The following is an 18,699-nucleotide window of genomic DNA, read 5'->3' on the forward strand; positions in this document are numbered from 1 at the left end:
CTAGATTCATTTCAGGTCAAAAAGCATATTCTGAGCTTCTTGTGGTGGGAGCCATGTTGCTGGGGCTAAGAGAAAGATAGAAGGATGAGGCTTGGTGTCTGCCCTCCGGGAGCTTACTGTGTAGTCAAGGGGAAAAAAACTAGTATGGAATAGGGCACTAGCATTAATCACTCCTGTCAATTGGGTAGGTGCAGTGGAATACCATGGTGTTGGAATCCATGGTGCTCTGGATTTGAAGTCAGGGAAATCTGAGTGTGAATCCTACCTCTGGCTGTGTGACCCAGGCCAAGTCATCTAAAGCACTCTCTGCTTCACTTTCCTCGTTTGAAAAATAGAGGGTGTTAATACCTGTTGTACCCACTTCACAGAGTGGTTGTGAGGCTCAAATAAGATAAAATACAAACAAAGTATTCTATAATTTTTAAAGCATTATGTCATTTGTCGTTAGTATTTGTCTCCAGCCCTGCTTCAATTTATCCACATGTCCCACCATCATACCAGGCAGCTAGAAAAGGAGAAAACATCAGCTAGGTGGTGAAGTCATGTGGAATATTCTTATGAGAAAGAAATTGGCAATGACAAGACGCAAGGTAGAGAGAGACACATAACGAAACAGAATTGACTTGGGGAAAGCAGGGATTCATGTACCATCTTCTCTTTTCTGTCTGTATTCTCTCATTTGGCGATTTCATCAATTTTCATCTCCATGTAGATGATTCCCAGAGCTATACACCTAGCCCTAGTTTCTCTCCTGAGCTACAGTCCCCGCATTACTAACTGCCTTTCGGATTTCTCAAACTGGTTGCCTCGTAGATATCTCAAACTCAACATGCCCAAAACTGAATCAATTATCTTTCCCCTCAAACCCTTCCTCCCTCCCAACTTTCCATTTACTAGGGAGGATACTTCTATTGGCTCGCAGCCTTGGTCACACCCTTGACTCCTCATTTGTAACTATACTACATATCAATATGTTATCATCTTGTCATTTTTACCTTCACATCTCAGTCCCTTCATACTTTTCTGTTCTTCTTATACTTCACTCTTCTACAGGTATTCCTGATCCTGATTTTTGTAAAGGGTAGGTCTGATCATGGCACTCACCTGTCCCCTACCCCCCAGGGAGATCTAGTAGTTCCTTTTTACCCACAGGATCAAATATAAATGCCTTTATTTTGCACTTGAATTTTCTCATAACCTTCTTACCATTCCAATTTTCTTACACTTTTTGTTCCTTCGTGAGCTCTGTAATCCAGCTGCTGTTGCTCAGTCGTGTTCAATTCTTTGTGACCCAATTTGAGGTTTTCTTGGCAAAGATACTGGAGTCGTTTGCCATTTCCTTCAGCTCGTTTTGCAGATGAGGAAACTGAGGCAAACAGGGTGAAATGACTTGTCCAGGGTCACACAGCTAGTAAGTATCTGAGTTTAGACTTGAACACAGGTCTTTTCTGACTCCAGGCCCAGCACTCTATCCACTGTGTCACTTGGATGCCCTTATAATCCAGCTACCTTTTTTCAGGCTCTCCAACATGATACTCCATCTCCTATCTCTGACTTAGCATTGGGTATACCCCATACCTAGAATACTCTCTCTCATCATCTCTACCTTTTAGTTTTCCTGGCTCCTTTCAAACCTCTGCTCGGATCTCACCTTCTGCAAGAGGCCTTTCTTTCTCAGTACCCCTAACTGCTAGTGCCTTCCTCTCTGAGATTGTCTTCCATCTATCCTGTATTAAAGAACAATGTAAGGCAATATATGATAAGAGCCCAAATAAGTGGTGGTAGATTATAAATTCCTTAAAGGCAAGGAAAACCCACCTTTAAAAAAACCCCAGCACTTAGTAGCCTAGTACAATGGAAAAAACACTGGTCTTTGAGTTAGCAAACTGAGTTTGAGTCACAGATTCAACTCAAAGAAAGTCATTCAGCCTCCCAGTTTTATCATTTGCAAATCCTACTACATACATCACAGGGTTGTTGTGGGAAAAGTCTTTTTAAACCTTAAAGTGCTATATAAATGAGCTTTTTATCATTCCTTTCATGCTGGATAAAAAGAAAGAATGAAAGGAAAGAAAGAGGATAGAAGGAATGAAAGAAAGAAAATTGTTAAAAGTTAATTGGATTGCTATAGAAGCTTCAAGGCAAGGACATCATTTCAGCTTGGAATGTCATTCAATATCGGACTTCAACTGGGCTTTGACATATGGGAAATGCAGTAAGTCAGGAAAATTAGAGAAATGAATAGCCAAAGAGAAAATGGACAAGTGAGGAAAGAGAGGTCACAGCGTCATAAAAATGATTCTTCTGTATGTATCTGGGGATTTGGATCCTACAGACTCCTCTGCCTACCTCATAGGGGCAGGGTAATAGACAGATAATGACCTAGGAGGAGAACTGATTGATTCCACTGTATTTTTCACTGGTCTGACCACACGTAGCATGTTGTCTCTGATTCTGGAATCCACATTTTATGAGAGATGTCAGCCAATTGTACTGGTTGTAAAAGACAAACAAATGGTGAAAGTATTGGAAAGTCATTTCAGATGAGAAACAATTGGGGCAACTAGGAATATTTAGCTTAAAGAAGAGAATAATGAAAGAAAGCAAGATAGCCACCTTCATCTATGTGAAGGACTGTCACATGGTATGAAATTCAATTCGACACAGTCACTAATTCCATGGGATGGATCCCTGACTTTATTGTGTACATGCAGCAGGCAACCAGCCTGCCTTACACCTGAGTGGTGAGCTCCTCACATGGCCCATTGTATCAAGGCAGCTTCCAGCCTGGTTTCATTTTACTCTTTGCCAGCCACTGTCAGTCCTGTACCCTCTATGCTTTGCCCCACCCCACCCCCCTCTCCAGTTCTGGAACCATAAGCAAATCAGTACTATTGTTGCTGCTGAAAAGATTTGGTTAACCCACTCCCCTATGACTCTACTGACTGACCCCATGACTTTTCAAACCAAAATACATCTTCCTGGTCATCATTCTCCTTTATGAGTTGTTTCTTCTTACTAGAATCTAAGTTCCTTAAGGAGAATGTCTTTCATTTTGTGGCTGTATCCCCAGTGCTTAACACATAGTTAAGTGCTTAATAAATGGTCTTTCTTTCTCTTTATTTCATTCCTTCTTCCCACCCTCCTTCCTTCTATCCTCTTTCTTTCCTTTCATTCTTTCTTTTTATATCTTCCTTTTTTCTTTTCTTCCTCCTCTCTTTCTTTTTTCTCTTTCTTTCTTTTGTTCTTTCATTTCATCCCAAATTTTACAATCTGCAACTTCCACCCATCACTGCTAGCTCTGCCCTCTGAGGTCATGCAGAATGAAAGCCCTTCAAATACTTAAAGACAGCCGTTATGGCCCTTCCTAAGTCTTCTCCATCTAAGCAGTTTGGCCCTTTGTAGCTTCCTGAAGTTTCAAAGAGGAGACATAGTAAAGTTCTTCTTCCCTTGTACTGGACCTTAACCCAGATATCATTCCTAGGGAGTTCCAGAGGTTTGGGAAATGTGATAAGGTTTTGGCCAGATCTCTCTATGATAATTAGAGAAAATATATATGTGAAAAAGGCAACTGAATACACTTAGAAATACTCAAATAGCATGGAACCTGGGAGTCCTTCATTGGAGTCCCTCTTTAACAAACTGGAAGAGGAATCTAGCTATTTCACATGGCTGTTTTGCAGCTAAGGTCAAACTTTTTTGAAAAAGTATGGCTTATTAAAATTATTAATATCTCTTTCTTCATGGTCTGTATTTCTAATCATCTCTATCCCTTAACCTCTCCCCAGAAAGTCATCTTTCAAAATGAAAAAAAAAAGAAAAAGTTGTTCAGCAAAATCAGTCAAAACATCAGCAAAATATGATCACACATACTATATACACCTATATTCCCCCACCTCTGCAGAGAAAGAAGTAATTTCTCTTTTCTCAGATCTCCAACTTTATCATTAGAATTACACACAATTCAATTTCTTTGTTGTGATTTTTCTTCCCTTTTCTGTAGTCATTGAGAATATTGTTTTCCTGGTTCTGTTTACTTTCCTTTGTATCAGTTCATCTAAGAGTTTTCCCATGCTTTTCTGTATTCCTATAGACTATTTCTTACAACTTAGTAATAGAACATTTCATTCACATACCACAATTTGTTTTAGCCATTTCCCAATCAATGGGCATCTACTTTATTTCCACTTCTTGGCCACCATGCAAAGTGCTGCTATAAATATTTGGAGTATATTGGATCTGTCCATCTGACTGTCTTTGACCTCCTTCAAGTACAAAGAGACAGCCCATTTTCACTGTGATCATATGTATGACCTCAGTAGGGGGTCCTTAGCAGAAGTACGGCACTTTTAATAGCATAAAAATGCTTTCAGATCCATTGTCTCACAGACTCGTTCCAGAATTTCCAGTGAGATAGGTAGGGAAGGGATTATCATACCGATGGGCCCTTTTACAGATGGAAAACTGAGCCCCATAGACATGAAGTGATTTGTTCAGGCTCACCCACCAGTTTGTTAAGCGACAGAGCTTAAATTAGGTCCCAGTCCTGCTCCTTAGTTACAGGGATTGTTCCATTCACTAAGCAAATTTAGCCTGGGTTTCATTAAAAGTTGCTAATTTTACTCAATTCCTTCACCTTCCCATTTCATTCAAAGTCATCTCCCATTTAGTGGGAGCTAAGCTTCGGGCTTGAAATAGCCCTTTATTTGAACGATTACACTGGGAGCTCCCATTGTCTGGGCAGATAATTAGCGCTTCTCTTAACCTCTTTTCAGCAGAGCAGAATACCTTTTTTTTAAAGAAAAAAAAGTCCAACTCCATCATGAAAATTGCTTGGATTTCCAGAGGAGGTTTATTGTTAAACTTTTTCTTGTCTTTTCTGTGGGGGAGGAAAGGATTAAAAAGTTTGATGAGCAATTTCTCTCTGAAACCAGCTGCAAACTTACATTTTAATACAACTCTGCAGATTGCTAGATTTTTTTCGGTTTGACTCAAACTTCCTTCTCACAGCCTTCATATTTAATTGTTACGAAGTGTGAGATACACAGGCAAGAAATGTATAATTTTACACTAGAAAAGCTCGACTTTTTTGTCAGGGGGAGGACAAAGACTGTCCTTTTCTATTTAATTTAGTTTAATTTTCTTTCCATTAACAAAAATCAATTTTACCTCCTTCCTTCTCCCCTCAGTGGGAGAAAAAAAAAAGAAAAACAAACCTTTTTAAAAAAATAAATACATATAGCTAAACAAAATAAATTCCCACATTGGTCATGTCCAAAGAAATGCATCTCAATCTGTACCCTAAGGTCATCACCTCTCTGTCAGGAGATAGGTGACATATTTAACCATGGGCCCTCTGAAAGTATGGCTGGCTATTTCAGTGATAGGAGTAAAAACTGTCCTTTTAATGCCAACATTCCCAGTCACCAATGGTCACAACTTCAATGTCACTCTTGACTCCTCTACCTCATATATTTAATGTGTGGCCAAGTCTCATTGTTTCTACCTTCACAGTATCTCTCACATTTGTCTTCTTCTTTCTACTCATACAGTGATCATCCAGGTGTAGGCTCTTATCACCTCATACCTAGACTACAGCAACAGCCTTCTAAGGGGTCTTTGCCTCAAATCTCTTCCCCCTCTAATTTATCTTCCACCTATCTGACAAGGCAATTTTTCTGTCAATGTCAACTCCCTGCTCAATGAGCTCTAGTAGGGAGTTCGATGGTTCCCTATTCTAGGAACAAATATAAATTCCTTTGCCTAGTATTTAAAATTCTTCATAAACTGACATTTTCCTACCTTTCCAATCTTCTTGTACGTTACTGTCCTCCAGCAACACTGGCCTACTTGCAATTTCTCAAATATAACCCCCTTTATCCTGTCTCTGGAATTCTCTAGCTCCTTGTCTCTGACTGTTAGCTCCCCTGACTTTCTTTAACACACCTCAAATCCCACCTACTTCCATAGACCTTCCCCAGTGTCTCTAGCTGCTAATGCCTTTCCCTCTCAGAGTGCCTTCCATCCATTAGAAGTTCCTTGATGGCCGAAAGTGCATTTTTGTCTTTCTTTGTATCTCCTGTTCTTAGTACAGAGTCTGAAATATAACAAGTTCTTAATAAGTGATCACTGACTTGACTTAACTTGAAAAATCTCCCTGTTCCTCCCTGCCCTGAGAAGGCAACTGAACTTGATGTTGCATCAGGGCAGCCTTCAGTCATTCCAATGAGTCCTTCTTATCCAGAGTCTGACAGTCTCCCAGACACTGATTGATAGTAGTACTGTGTGGTTTAAACTTTTCTCCCAAAAGGGAAACTCCATGTTTTGGAGTTTGCTCAACAAGCAAACCATTTCTCATCAGACCTGCACTGTCCAAGTAGCTCCAATAGCTGGACTTTTAATGTGTAGAAACCACGTGGACTCTCCTCTGCTTTCTCCAAGAAGTCTTCTGCTTAAGGAAATCTTTCTTTAGAAGGGCTGGTGTTACTACTGAACTTTCTTTTTGTACTACTCTTGAATAAAAGAACGCTTGGACTTGGGGTTATTCAAAAGACAATTCTCAAAGGTGGTCTGCTTAGGAAAAAAATCCTTTCTCTGAAATGAGGCTACATTCTGGAATCTTGCTTCTTAGGTAATTAAAAGTCTCACTTTCTCTACACAGGAGGTTCAGGAACAGTGCCCTCCAATTCCCTCCTGAGACACACACAAACATGTCTCCTATCATCAGTCAATCAGTCAACAAGCATTAATTAAGCACTTAATGTTGCCAGGCACTGTGCTAAATTTTGATAATACAAATACAAGTAGAAAGAAAGATAATCTCTACCCTCAAAGAGCTTACATTTTAATGGCAGAAGATAAACTATAAAAAGGAGTTGAAAAGGGGGTGGGGACAACAAAGGTTTAGGGGCACAAGAGAAAAAATCAACCTAGAGAGAAATGAAATATGACTGACCTGGGTACCCTCCTTAAATGGAGGTTCTGGGAGGAACTAGAGAGAGAGGTTGCAGGGCCAGGAGGGTACTTCCAAAATGTGAATTCCAAGACTAGAGTGAGGCTTCAAGATGAAGAGCTAGGGCATGATAGGACCAGAATGTAACATGAGACCATGTGCTTCTGCTATAAATGGCCAATATTGCTTCTGGTGATGGTGGAGAGAAGGGGAAGATAAATCCCTTCCTTGGCCCTACTACTCTTCTAAAGAAGGCACACTTCAAAGGCAAAGAATAAATCCTGAAAAGCTGAGAGCTCTGGAGATTCTGACAAGCTTACTTGTATGAGTCATTATACTATAATGAAGAGTAGATGTTCCTTAATCAGAAAATCATTAGGTTTATTCAATGTGTGCCCATATGTGTGATTAGGGAATTCCTCGATTTGATAAGGGATTCCTCTGATTCACATCCCAACACCTTACCCAAGAGAATACCACGCAGGCCTCTAGTGCACAAAGTGGACTTTGTGGAGAAGGGTGAACAGTGGCAAGCCTATGGGAGGATGTGGACTAGAGGTAGAAAGAACAGGCAGGCTTGGATGAGTAGCAAGCTTCATTGCTGGAGGAAATGCCACATTATTAAGATCACAGATCCATTTGAGTTCATATGTTGACTCTGAGTTTTAAGATTACTATGATTTATTTTTAAGGGCTACATGACATAGTGGGAAAGAGAGACAGGAACAGCTGACCCATACTGGGTATAAATCCTGGGCAGGTCATCTAACCTCTCAGGACTCTGGGCACCTCTCTAAAATAATAAGCTGCAGAGAGAGTACTTACCTGCTTTGGGTGAGGGAATTTCCTTAACTGAGAGGACCCTATACCAATGAAATCTCAAGTCCAGGTTCTAACCCTGGGTTATTTCAGACTGTGACATTACAAATCATGATAGCAGATTCTACCCACCTACCAAATGCCACACACACACACACATTATATATTATACATGACGGAGGCATACATGCTATATGTACAAACATACTATAAACAAGTACAGTTTAAAATACTAGATGCACAAAAGCATTATACATACATACACACATACACTGAATTTCTGACATGTTCTTTTAAGGAATCTATATTTAAACCAAACTTCAACACAATGAATTTCCTTGGTTTGTACTTTTCTTTCCTGCCAATCCTTAGGGATCATTGGTGTGTGTGTGGGTGTGGGTGTGTGTGTGGGTGTGTGTGTGGGTGTGGGTGTTGTGAGTGAGAAAGAGAGACACACAGACAGAGACAGAATGACAGAGAGACAGAGAAAGATAAAGAGACAGATTTTGTTTCTGGGCAAAAAAGCTTAATCTTCTCCTCGAATAAACATTGTGGGGTACTTGCTTTCTAAAAATGTTAGAAAAGTAAATTGATTACACAGAGAACTTGGATGCTGAGGCTTTTTTCTTTTCTCTTTTTATTTCCCATTCAACTTTAACTGTTGCTGTGTCTACACAATGCCAAACATCTGAATGCTTGGTAACATTATGCCTCCTGTCCATATACTGGGCATTGACTTATCCTGCTGATACCAGGTGCATTTGCATAAAGGGATGGGTAGTTGTGCACAGTTGCAGTCCCATACCTGATCCCATCAGTTCAGGTTGTTTGGTCAGAGTGAAGTGGATATTGTTTCAATGTCCAGTCTCTTCTCCCTTTCGTCTATCCAATAGGGCTTGACTCTACCTATGAGACCTAGTCCTATGGAGAGATGTAGCCCTCACCCCTGGGAAACCCAGTGGCCAATGAAATGTTTTAGAGTCACTGGCCTGGTGGGAGTTTCATGGCTCACAAGAGTACCTAACTCTACTGTGGGCCATTACTGCTAAATAAGGAGATTAATTTTGCAAGGGAGTTGCCGATTTCCCAATTCACATGCATCAACCTAGGGGCAGCCTTTCCTAAGCAAAGATGCATATTATGTCATACCATATACTCTACACATTATACAACATCATTTATACGACCCTGAGCACTCACAAACAGGACCTACCTGACCAAGGCTATACAGTGCTATGGAACTTAGTTTCCAAATTCTGTTTGAGATAATTCTTATGCCTAGCCCTACCTTGTATCCTTGAAATTGCTTTCTTCTTGTGTTTGTATAACTAAGGCATTCTTCTAGTCAACATTCACTAGAGTCCCAATTCTGTCTGCTTTGCCCATGTTTGGTCACATGGCCAGGTTTGATCAATCAATAAATAGACCCATCAGCATGTATTAAGTGCCTACTAGGTTCCAGGCACTGCGTGGGATATAAAGACAATGATGAAACAGTCCCTGCCCTCAAATAACTTATGTTCTAAAAGAGGGAACACCATGTATACTTATAGTCATACAAATTTATAATCTGATCTGTCTGGAAGTTCATTCCTTCACTGCATCTATTCCTGCTCATCCTGTGAGACTTTTGTCTGTTTTCCCTCAAAAGTTTACCACAAAGGATAGGTACATCCAAAACTTTGATGACCTTTCTCAATTTCTTCCACCATCATTAGGGTCCTAGTAGTGTACTTTTCTTCAAAGTTCTTTGTTAGTTTTATTTTGTATCCTTACTCTGAGGATACCCCTCTCCTTTGCCCTCTGATACTTATCTTTAGTTCTTTGTTATTGTTTCATGTCTCATTGCTGTGTAACAAAACTGGTAAAGATGTTTGCAATTAAAAGATGAGCTGTAGTTTTCTTGGAAAGCTTGTAGTCAATAAAAGCATATTATAATTTCTCAAAAGCAATTCAGACCACCCTCTTACTCCTTTTCAATTCTGGGCCCAGTTTATTTCTGTCTGTATCTATCTCAGATAAACCTACTGTTGGACAAGCTTTATAAAGTATCTATCCAAATATGTGTTGAAATCTGCACTGTAGTTATTTTTCATCCACTTGGTCTTTCCTGTGTGGATGGAGAGTCAAAATTCATTTTTAGTGGTTTCAGATATCTTCTAGGAAGTTCTTCAGTATCTTGAGATGTGATGCAATTGGCACAAGATTATCACAAAACCAGAGCATCTGGAGGACCCCACTTATCTATAAGAAATTCCAACCATGATCTGGACTATGTGATGGATGACTCCATCATGGTGGCAAATATACATATGATGTAATGAAAAATATAGAGAGAATAAACATAAGATAATTTGAGGGGGAATAAACTAACAGCTAGGGAAATGAGGAAAAGTCTCATGGAGGAGGTAGTACCTAAGCTGAGTTTTGAAGGAAATTAGGGTTTACAAGAGGGTAAGGTGAAAGGGAGTAAATTGCCTTTGGATCCAGGCTATAGTAGTAATAGGAGTTGATTGAGTAAATGGGTAACATGGTCAGACTTGTGCTTTAGAAATATCACAGTGGTAGCTGTGTGGAGGATGAATTGGAGAAGAGAGAGAAAGTGTCAGGGAGACCCATTTGGAGTCCATGGTAATAATCTAGGGGAAAGGTAATGAGAACCTGTATTAGGTGGCCATGTGAGGAGAGAGCGATGGATGTTAGAGATGCTGTGTCCATAGAATCAACAAGACTTGTTAGTTAATTGGATATGTTGGATATTGGAGAGAGGTTGGAATCAAGGATCACTCTAATGCCCATGACAGAAACAGGGTAGTTTGGGGAAAGAGTGAGTTTTGGGGAAAAGATAATGGGTTCATTTTCAGATATGTTACATTTAAGATTCCTATGGGACATCCAGGTTGAAATGTTCAGTAGTCAGTTGGTGATGCAAGATTGGCGTTCATGAAAGAGACAAAGGTTACATACACAGATTGGGATTCATCTTCATAGAAATTATAATTAAACTCATGGGAGCTGAGGAACTTACTGAGAGTGTAGAGAAGAGAGGGGAGAACTAACAACCTCTGAGTGAATCTATGCATAGTCATCAGAACATGGATAATGATCCAGCAGAGATAGAAGAGAGGACCTTTACTTGACTGGTCCATTGGATCATCACTTGACTGATGCAGGGTTTATGTTGACTTGTATTGCTTGCAGCTATACAAATACCTCTAGCTACAGTCACCACTTGTATCACCTCAGCCAGAGCAGCTGGTCCCTAATTGTCTGGCCATCTCCAATTGGTAAATGCCCCAAAGAAATCACTATCCCAGAGTTTGAGAATCCTGGGCCCCAGGAGATAACATAACTAGGTGACTGACACAGCATGTGTTCCTGCCTTATACTTTCTCTTAATTTTTTTAAGTAACTTGATTTGACTGACTTGTTAGTGATGAGTGTGATATCTTCCTTGGCTTTACTCCAGAACCTGAGGAATCTCAGGTGTATCCATAAAGCCACATAACACAACATGCAGTATATAATGAGCTATACAACAGGACCAGAGATTTTAGATTTAGAGATGGAAGGACCATTAAAGGCCATTCAGTCCAACCTTCTCATTTTGCAAATAAGGTAAATGTGGCCCAGAGAGGTTAAGCAACATAATTAAGGTCACAAAGTAGTAACTGGCACAGCCAGTATTCAAAATACAATGTACACCATGATGCCCACTACATAGCATACTACAAATCACATGTTACATGCCACTCCACCTACCTTGCATGCCATACTGCACATATTAGGCAAAAAGCGTATGAGGTGAGCAGGACTAGCCCCTCTGCTCTGAGGGCTTGCTGAGTCCTTTTCAGGACTGCTCATTCACCTTTGGTGCCCACCTTCACCCAACTCTCACATGTGGCTCCAAGAAGCTGTAGCAGGTACAATCTTGTGCTAGTCTTATGCTATTGGTCTGCCATTCTGCCATCTCTGGGGCCACATGATTTCTGGAGACACCATACCCTAGTAAAACTTTCTCAACAGATGGGCTAAACCCAGGTTGAGGGTAATCAAGGGGTCTCAAACCCATTGGTGATTTAGTGGGGTGTCTATCCCAAGTATGTAAAGATTTCCTCTGGCAGAATGGGCAGGTAAGAACAATTTGCTCCAACAGTCATGAAGACAACTGAAGCAGGCACTGCAGTATACCTAGAGCTTGACCAGACTTCGAAGACACCAAAGTCATCCACTGTATCCCAGGTCACTGACAGTTGTCTTCACTTTTGTCCTGCCAGTGGACATGAATGACTCTGGAAGAGAGAGTGAGGCTGATGACTCTGCACAGTCCTGCCTCAATTAAATCAAATTCACATACAAGTCAAGACATTACCCCCATGACATCATTGGTCCCCTTTGAAAACAAAAGACAAACAACAACATTACCTAGTACACCATAAAATAGGCAGTAGTTAACAGCACACACATTATGACTTCCAAAAGTAATTCTCCAGCCGTGATCTCTATCTAAGCTCCAGACCCACATCTGCCTATAGGACCAACTGCCTAGAGGACACATTTACCTAGGTGTGTCAACAACATTTAAACCTCATCATGTCTGAAACTCAGCTTATTATCTTCCAAAAAAATCTGTTTCCTGTGATTTAACTATTTCTGTCTGTGATGCCACCCTTCATCCAGTCCCTCACGTTCAAAACTTTGAACCTTTACCCTCTCTTGCCTTCCATATCTGAGCAGTCCAGTCGTTCTTAGCAAAATCTTTCATATCCAAATACTCTTTTCAGTTCCTACTGTGACTAACCTAGTGTGGCCCTCATTATCACCTCCTAATGAGCTTCTCTTAGAATATTTATTATAGGCTTATTATATTATATTTATTATAGACTTCTTATATTATAATCCTACTCCAGAATTCTTCTTTTGGTCATCTTCTCTTCATCTAAGACCTTATACAAGATATATCAGTACTACTTCGAGGCTAGGGACTTCTCAGTGGAGGGAAACATTTGGGGGCTGGTGGTCAACTTCTCTCTCTTTGGACCTATGCAGTTTATGTAACTCATACCAAAGAAAGGAAAGGTCTGAATTTCTTCCTCCATGTTGTGACTTTGTTCCTTAATGCTTCTGAACCCCATTTCCTGGCTGGTCCATGAACCCCTCCTCTGACATTCTGCCATTTCTGAGGCCACATAATTCCCTGGAGACACTATGCATAGTCTATGATTATAGGGAAAGGAATATGAAGCTCTCAAAGCTTAGGATCTAGTTTTCCTTCTCTCTTTCCTCCTTGTTAAAGGCTAAATCAAAAAGTGTCCTCCAAGTATGTGAACTAATTATCTAGAAGTATTTAATGTGGTACCAGAAGATAAAAGGAGAACTCAAAGTGCACCTTTACATCTTAGCAAAGAGCTAACTTTTCTCAAGGATTAATAGCTCTTTAAGATCTGCTCATATCCTTCTGTCTTTAATGTTTCTAACTCTCTATGCATTCTTCATATGACTGCCAAGCCAATCTTCCTTTTGCCTAGCTCCTCAGCTCAGAAGTCTTTAGTTGCTCCCTATTACCTACTGAGAAAGTTCAAATTTCTCAACCGATCATTCAAGGTCCTTTACAGTTTGAGACCCCACTAGCTTTGTAGGGTTATCCTAAGCTTCCTACTTCTTCCTCTTCCACTACACTCTATGATTCAACCAAGTTGGGCTACTCTGTCCTTGAATACCCTGTGCTTTCTTGTCTTGATGCCACTGTTCATGCTTTCCCTGTATTTTCAATGTTCTCTTTTCCTTTAAGATCATAATTTAGAGTTGTAAAGGACCTATAATCTAGAGGAGAGTTGCAGACTCTGGGCTATGGGCTCAATCTCGTATGGCAGGTAAGGTAAGAATGATTTTCATATATTTATATATTTAAATAAAATTTTATTGGATTCAATTTGCACAGTCAATATCCCACCATCCTCACTGCCCATTGCCAACTGTCCACACACTGAACAATTGAAAAAAACTCCATTGGTATTGTTCCATGTCTCCCCTAACCACATGGCTTTCCATAGCAGAATAAAGTGCTCACAATGGGATAGGATGACCAAGTCACCAAGCAGGGGCAAAGAGCTTGATATTGAAAATTATTTGGAAATAGCAAACTCCCTCTAACCACACAGCCATAGGCATTGTGTGGTTTGTTGGGCTGTTGCCTTCTCCAATCACTCTTTCCAACAGTCTGCTGAGGATGGGGAAGAGAGCCAGGAGCCGTCCAGCTCCACAGGGGGACTAATAAAGGGAGAAGAAAGGAAAAGAATCAAGCCAACCGTCTGCAGAGTGTGGGGCTTCATGTTGGGAAAGTTCCCTGCATCTGCAGCTGGGCGGTGGGGGGCAGGGGGGGGCTGGATTTGTCATTTGGGGGGAACAAACAACCTGACACATCTCTGGAAGGTTCTGATCAGCATTCAAGTGAGCTTTTCTGTGGGAGTGGAGGAAAGGGAGATAGGAGGGGGGTCTGCTGGCCAGGGCCAGAGTCTTGGGGGAAAGATGGAGTTCTGCCACAGAGCCTCCCTCCTGGCCTCTGCCAACCAAAGGAGGTAAGGATTTCTGGCTCAATCAGCGTGAGTAGGAAGGGTTTGGATTTTGGCAAGAGATTCTGGGTCGGGGGAGGGAGAGTAGGGAATGAAAAGGACCCAGTTAAATCATTCCCATCATGCTATGGGAAGGGGGGAGGGGTGCTAATACAGACCAGGTGTCCCCAGCTTGCCTGTCCCAAGTTCCTTCTTTCTGTCTCTGCTATTTTGGAAACAAGGTAAGCCCTGAGAGTAGGTGCTGTTTCCTTCTTTGTATTTGTATCTCCGGTGCCTCATATAGTGCCCAGCATGTAAGGATATGATGGGGCCTGGGATAACATAGGAAACTCCCAGATGAGAAGACTCCCTTTCCAAATGTAGGTTGGTGCCTTCTCTACCACTATATTCTCAGAGAGTGGCCCAAAGCACTCAGAGCTTAAGTGATTATCCAGGGTCACACAGCCTGTAGGTGTCAGGACTTGAACCCTGTTTTCTTCACAGGTTTGTTGATCAGAGCTGGAAATTCCTGGATCTGAGGATGACTGTTCAAGACAAGTGATTAGCTACATTTCTTTTACTTTCATCATCTCATTTGATCCTCACAACCATCCTGAGATGTCTTCAGGTTAGGTATTATCCCCATCTTACAGGTGGGCAAACTGAGGGAGATGAAGCAATAACTCATGAGGAGGGTTGGAATTTGCTATATAAAAGAACCTTTTTAATGGCATTTCTACTTCATCTTCCCTGCCTTTTCTTGTCTCCAAATACTACCAGGACCAACTTCAGTCCTATCTTTTCCAGGAAGGAGACTTCCAGACTCTTCCATACCACATTGATCTCTCCCTTCTCCCAATTAACTTACTGTGTATTATTCTGTATCATTATCCATGGATGTCATATCCCCCTACTAGACTATAACCTTTGTGAGGGCAGGGATGAGGATTTTCAGGAGTGGGCATACATTAAATGTCCAATAAGTGCTTGGGGTACCATCGGTTACTCCTTGAAGAGGCAGTATGGCATGGTGGGTGCCATACTAGATTAGGAAAACCTGAGTTCAAATCTTGCCCTGGTGGGATGGTGAGCAGTTTCCTCATTTGTAAAATGAGGAAGTTAGATTTACATGCCATCTACAAGCTTCTCCAGCTCTAAATCTATGATCCATTTTCTCCCAATAATCAAAGACTTAAGACTATCCAGGAACACTCTCAGTCAATTAAGAAATGGAGCCCAGTAGAAGGAGGCAACATTAGTTGTTGAAACAGGGCTCACACGCGAGACACAATTAGAGAATAACAAAGCACTAATTGTGCAGAACAGACCATAATGATCAGTTCTGGCATCTGATGACTCAATCAGGAAATTTGTTGCAAAGAAAAATAGATTTGGCATCAGAGGATGTAGGTTCAAATCTCAATTTGGCTATTTACTACCCATGTGCCCTAGGACAGGTTGCTTAAGCTCTTCTGAGTCCCTACCATCAGATCATGAAAGGTTAGATTTCATGGCCTCCAAAGTCATTTATGATCCAGTGAACTTCAGGGTACATTTATATCTCTGTCTCTTGTTAAAACTTAAACCTGTCTCCTCTGATGCTGTTCTTCTCATTGGAGATAGACTGGTGTATGACTTCAAAAGTTGTAGCCATCTTATCTATTAACCTAGGGTGTTCAGTAGGTCCATACCTGTTCTACACATCTAGGTGTCTATCTCACTTGGCATTCTATCTCCTTGCCTCTGAAAAGTTAGTCCCTTGTGAGTTTCTGTAACAGCCAAGAACAGGAGAATAGCCCAAACCTTCAGGAGGACCTGACTATCATCTGGACAAGGCTGGACACTCTGGCTGTCTGATGAGTGGAGAAAGGCAATGAAACAGTTAAAGAAATGAGATTGTAGGAGGGCTTGCATGCTGCTGGCATCCTTAGAGAAACAGAGATGAAATGGGTCACAGCTGCTTTCCCTACAGTTGTTCTTGTGTTATAGGAGAGGACTGGAAGACAAGCAGCTTCCCCTCCCTCCCCAGCTCACAATCCTCCTCTTTGTAGGAACTTGTATTCCTAACCATAATCATAATCACATCTCCCATTTGTACATCGCCTTATGGCTTCAAATCACTTTCAATTCTATGTTCTTTCCACCACCAGTATGCCTACATTCAATTTAATTTAACAAGTATTTTTTGAGCCCCTACTGTGTGCCAAGAACCATGATCATCACTGGAGATAAAAAGGCAAAAGGGAAATCTATTCTGCCCTCAAGGGGCTTATATTCTGCTAGGGAAAAGCAATGTGTATAAAGACAAATGTATACAAGACATACATGAAATGACTGCATCTTAATTACCAAATATGGTGACCTTTTCTCAGTCCAAATATGTGCTGTTCAGCTAGGTGGCACGGTGGATAGAACAGTGGGCTTGGAGTCAGGAAGATTATCTTCACAAATTCAAATACACACTCAGACACTAACTAGCGATGTGACCCTGGGCAAGCCACTTAATCATATTTGCCTCAGTTTCCTCATCTGTAGAATGAGCTGGAGAAGGAAGTGGTGAATCACCCCAAATGGGGTCACAGAGAGTTGGGTATGACTAAAATGACTGAACAACAGAAAAATACGTGCTGTATTTGCCACTTCTCCTCACCCCCTCACACTCTTACTCCAGGCATCTCCCCAGCTCCTGATTCTCTCCTCCCCAATTCGTCCCCATGCACCTTCCACTGTGATATTCCTTAAATACAAATCTGATTGTGACTCCCCTACTCACCCAACTCCTATTACCTCTAGGATCAAACAAAAACTCCTGTTTAGCTTTAAAAGTTCCCTAAACAACCTGGTCCCAGACTATCTTTACAGCCCTATTGGATATTATTCTCTGCTTGAACTCTTCAATCCAGCCAAACTGGCCTTCTCTGTTCCCCAATTTACAGACTCTGCACCTTTCTGGTCATAGTCATGGTCATTCCCCATGCCTGGAATGCATTTCCTCCTCACCTTCCCTTAGAGAATCCTTCCCTTCCTCTAAGACTCAGCTAAGGAACCATCTACTCCATGAAGCATTTTGGGATCCTTGCCATAGCCAGTTTTTTCTCTGCTTTATATTTAACTACGTTGTGTATACTTGTATTGCTTTACTTTAAGCTTATATTTTATAAATATTATACATATATGGATATATTTTTGTATGTGCTTTGTTATATTCCCCTATTAGAATGTATGCTCGTTGAGAATAGGAATTGTTTTGGTTTTCCCTTTGTCCCAGTGCCTATAATAATTCCTGGCACATAATAGCTACTTAATAAATTATTGTTGATGCATTGATTGTTGAGGGATGAGTTCTAACATTTGGAGAGATCCCCTGGCCTTCTGGAGATGGAATCCCACTGAACACAGTGCAATGAGCCATTCTAAGGACAGGAATCTTGGCCTTCAAATAACATTCTTTCATATGTGATACAGTCTCATAGTGAAGCCAGCACAGGAGAAAGGGGGAAAGATTACATTGGTCTTTTACAGTCAAATCACACATACACACAGAGTCCCACACTCATTTGCATGCACAGAAACACATGCACAGTAAATCACAAAGAGTCACATGCTCGCATATGGCGATCACACATTCACATGCATACACCAAACAGAAGTACATGAAAGAGGAAAAATTTGTTCCAGTTTCCAGCAAAAAAAAAGCCTGTCAAACTCTAGTTGGAGACAGAGTGCCCCAAATAATAAAGGAAGGAGGCAAAATAACTAGAGGTGGAGTAGGGAAACATATTTTTTAGAAGATATATATGATTCCTTGGGACTTATTTACTCTATGGCTCAGAACCATGACTCTGGGTCCACAGAAACCAAATTCAATCTTGGAGGCTTCTCGCTCATAGCTCTGGCTCATGTCCCCACTCAGAGTGATTCTAGGAATATCTGAATTTGACTTATTCCTAACTTTTGTCTAGGTTTTTCAGTTCTCTTGAGAGCACTAAGCTTATAAGGTCTAGAATGTAGAACATGTTTATTGCACACAACAAAGACTATGGAAAGACCTCCTACACAAAAATCTAAGAAAACTTCTTCCCAGAAATCTGCCCAGGTTGGGGGATGTCTACTTCAAGCATGTGAAGACTTCCCTCCCCCGGTGTAATGGGCAAATGAGAACAATTTGTTCCAACAGCCATGAAGGCAGCTGAATCAGGTACTATGGAGTGCTTAGAGCTTGGTTTGGCATGGAAGATGCCAAGGTCATCCACTGCATCCCAGGCCATCCCCTGTCATCTTGACTTTTGTCTTGCCACTGGACTTTGGTGACTTTGGGAGAGAGTGAGGCTGATGACTTTGTGCAACTCTGTGTCACTTAAATCCAATTCATGCTCA

At 41.1% G+C, this 18,699-nt stretch overlaps 2 long non-coding RNA genes across 2 annotated transcripts in view; one reads left to right on the forward strand and one right to left on the reverse strand.

Moving 5' to 3' along the window:
* Nucleotides 1-7,091, reverse strand: part of LOC138148776 (uncharacterized) — a 40,544-nt gene extending 33,453 nt beyond the window's left edge. The window contains exon 1 of the long non-coding RNA XR_011165164.1: nt 6,956-7,091. This is a non-coding gene — a long non-coding RNA (uncharacterized lncRNA). The remainder of the gene's footprint in view (nt 1-6,955) is intronic.
* A 7,110-nt stretch (nt 7,092-14,201) lies between these two features.
* Nucleotides 14,202-15,053, forward strand: LOC138148918 (uncharacterized). Its single transcript, XR_011165203.1, has 2 exons — nt 14,202-14,349; nt 14,827-15,053. It is a non-coding gene; the product is annotated as an uncharacterized lncRNA (long non-coding RNA).
* Nucleotides 15,054-18,699: the final 3,646 nt, after the last annotated feature.

This window comes from Petaurus breviceps, unplaced genomic scaffold (assembly GCF_028583685.1).
Source record: "Petaurus breviceps papuanus isolate PSGF00001 unplaced genomic scaffold, PetGlider_PUasm1.0 90842, whole genome shotgun sequence".
NCBI lineage: Eukaryota > Metazoa > Chordata > Mammalia > Diprotodontia > Petauridae > Petaurus > Petaurus breviceps.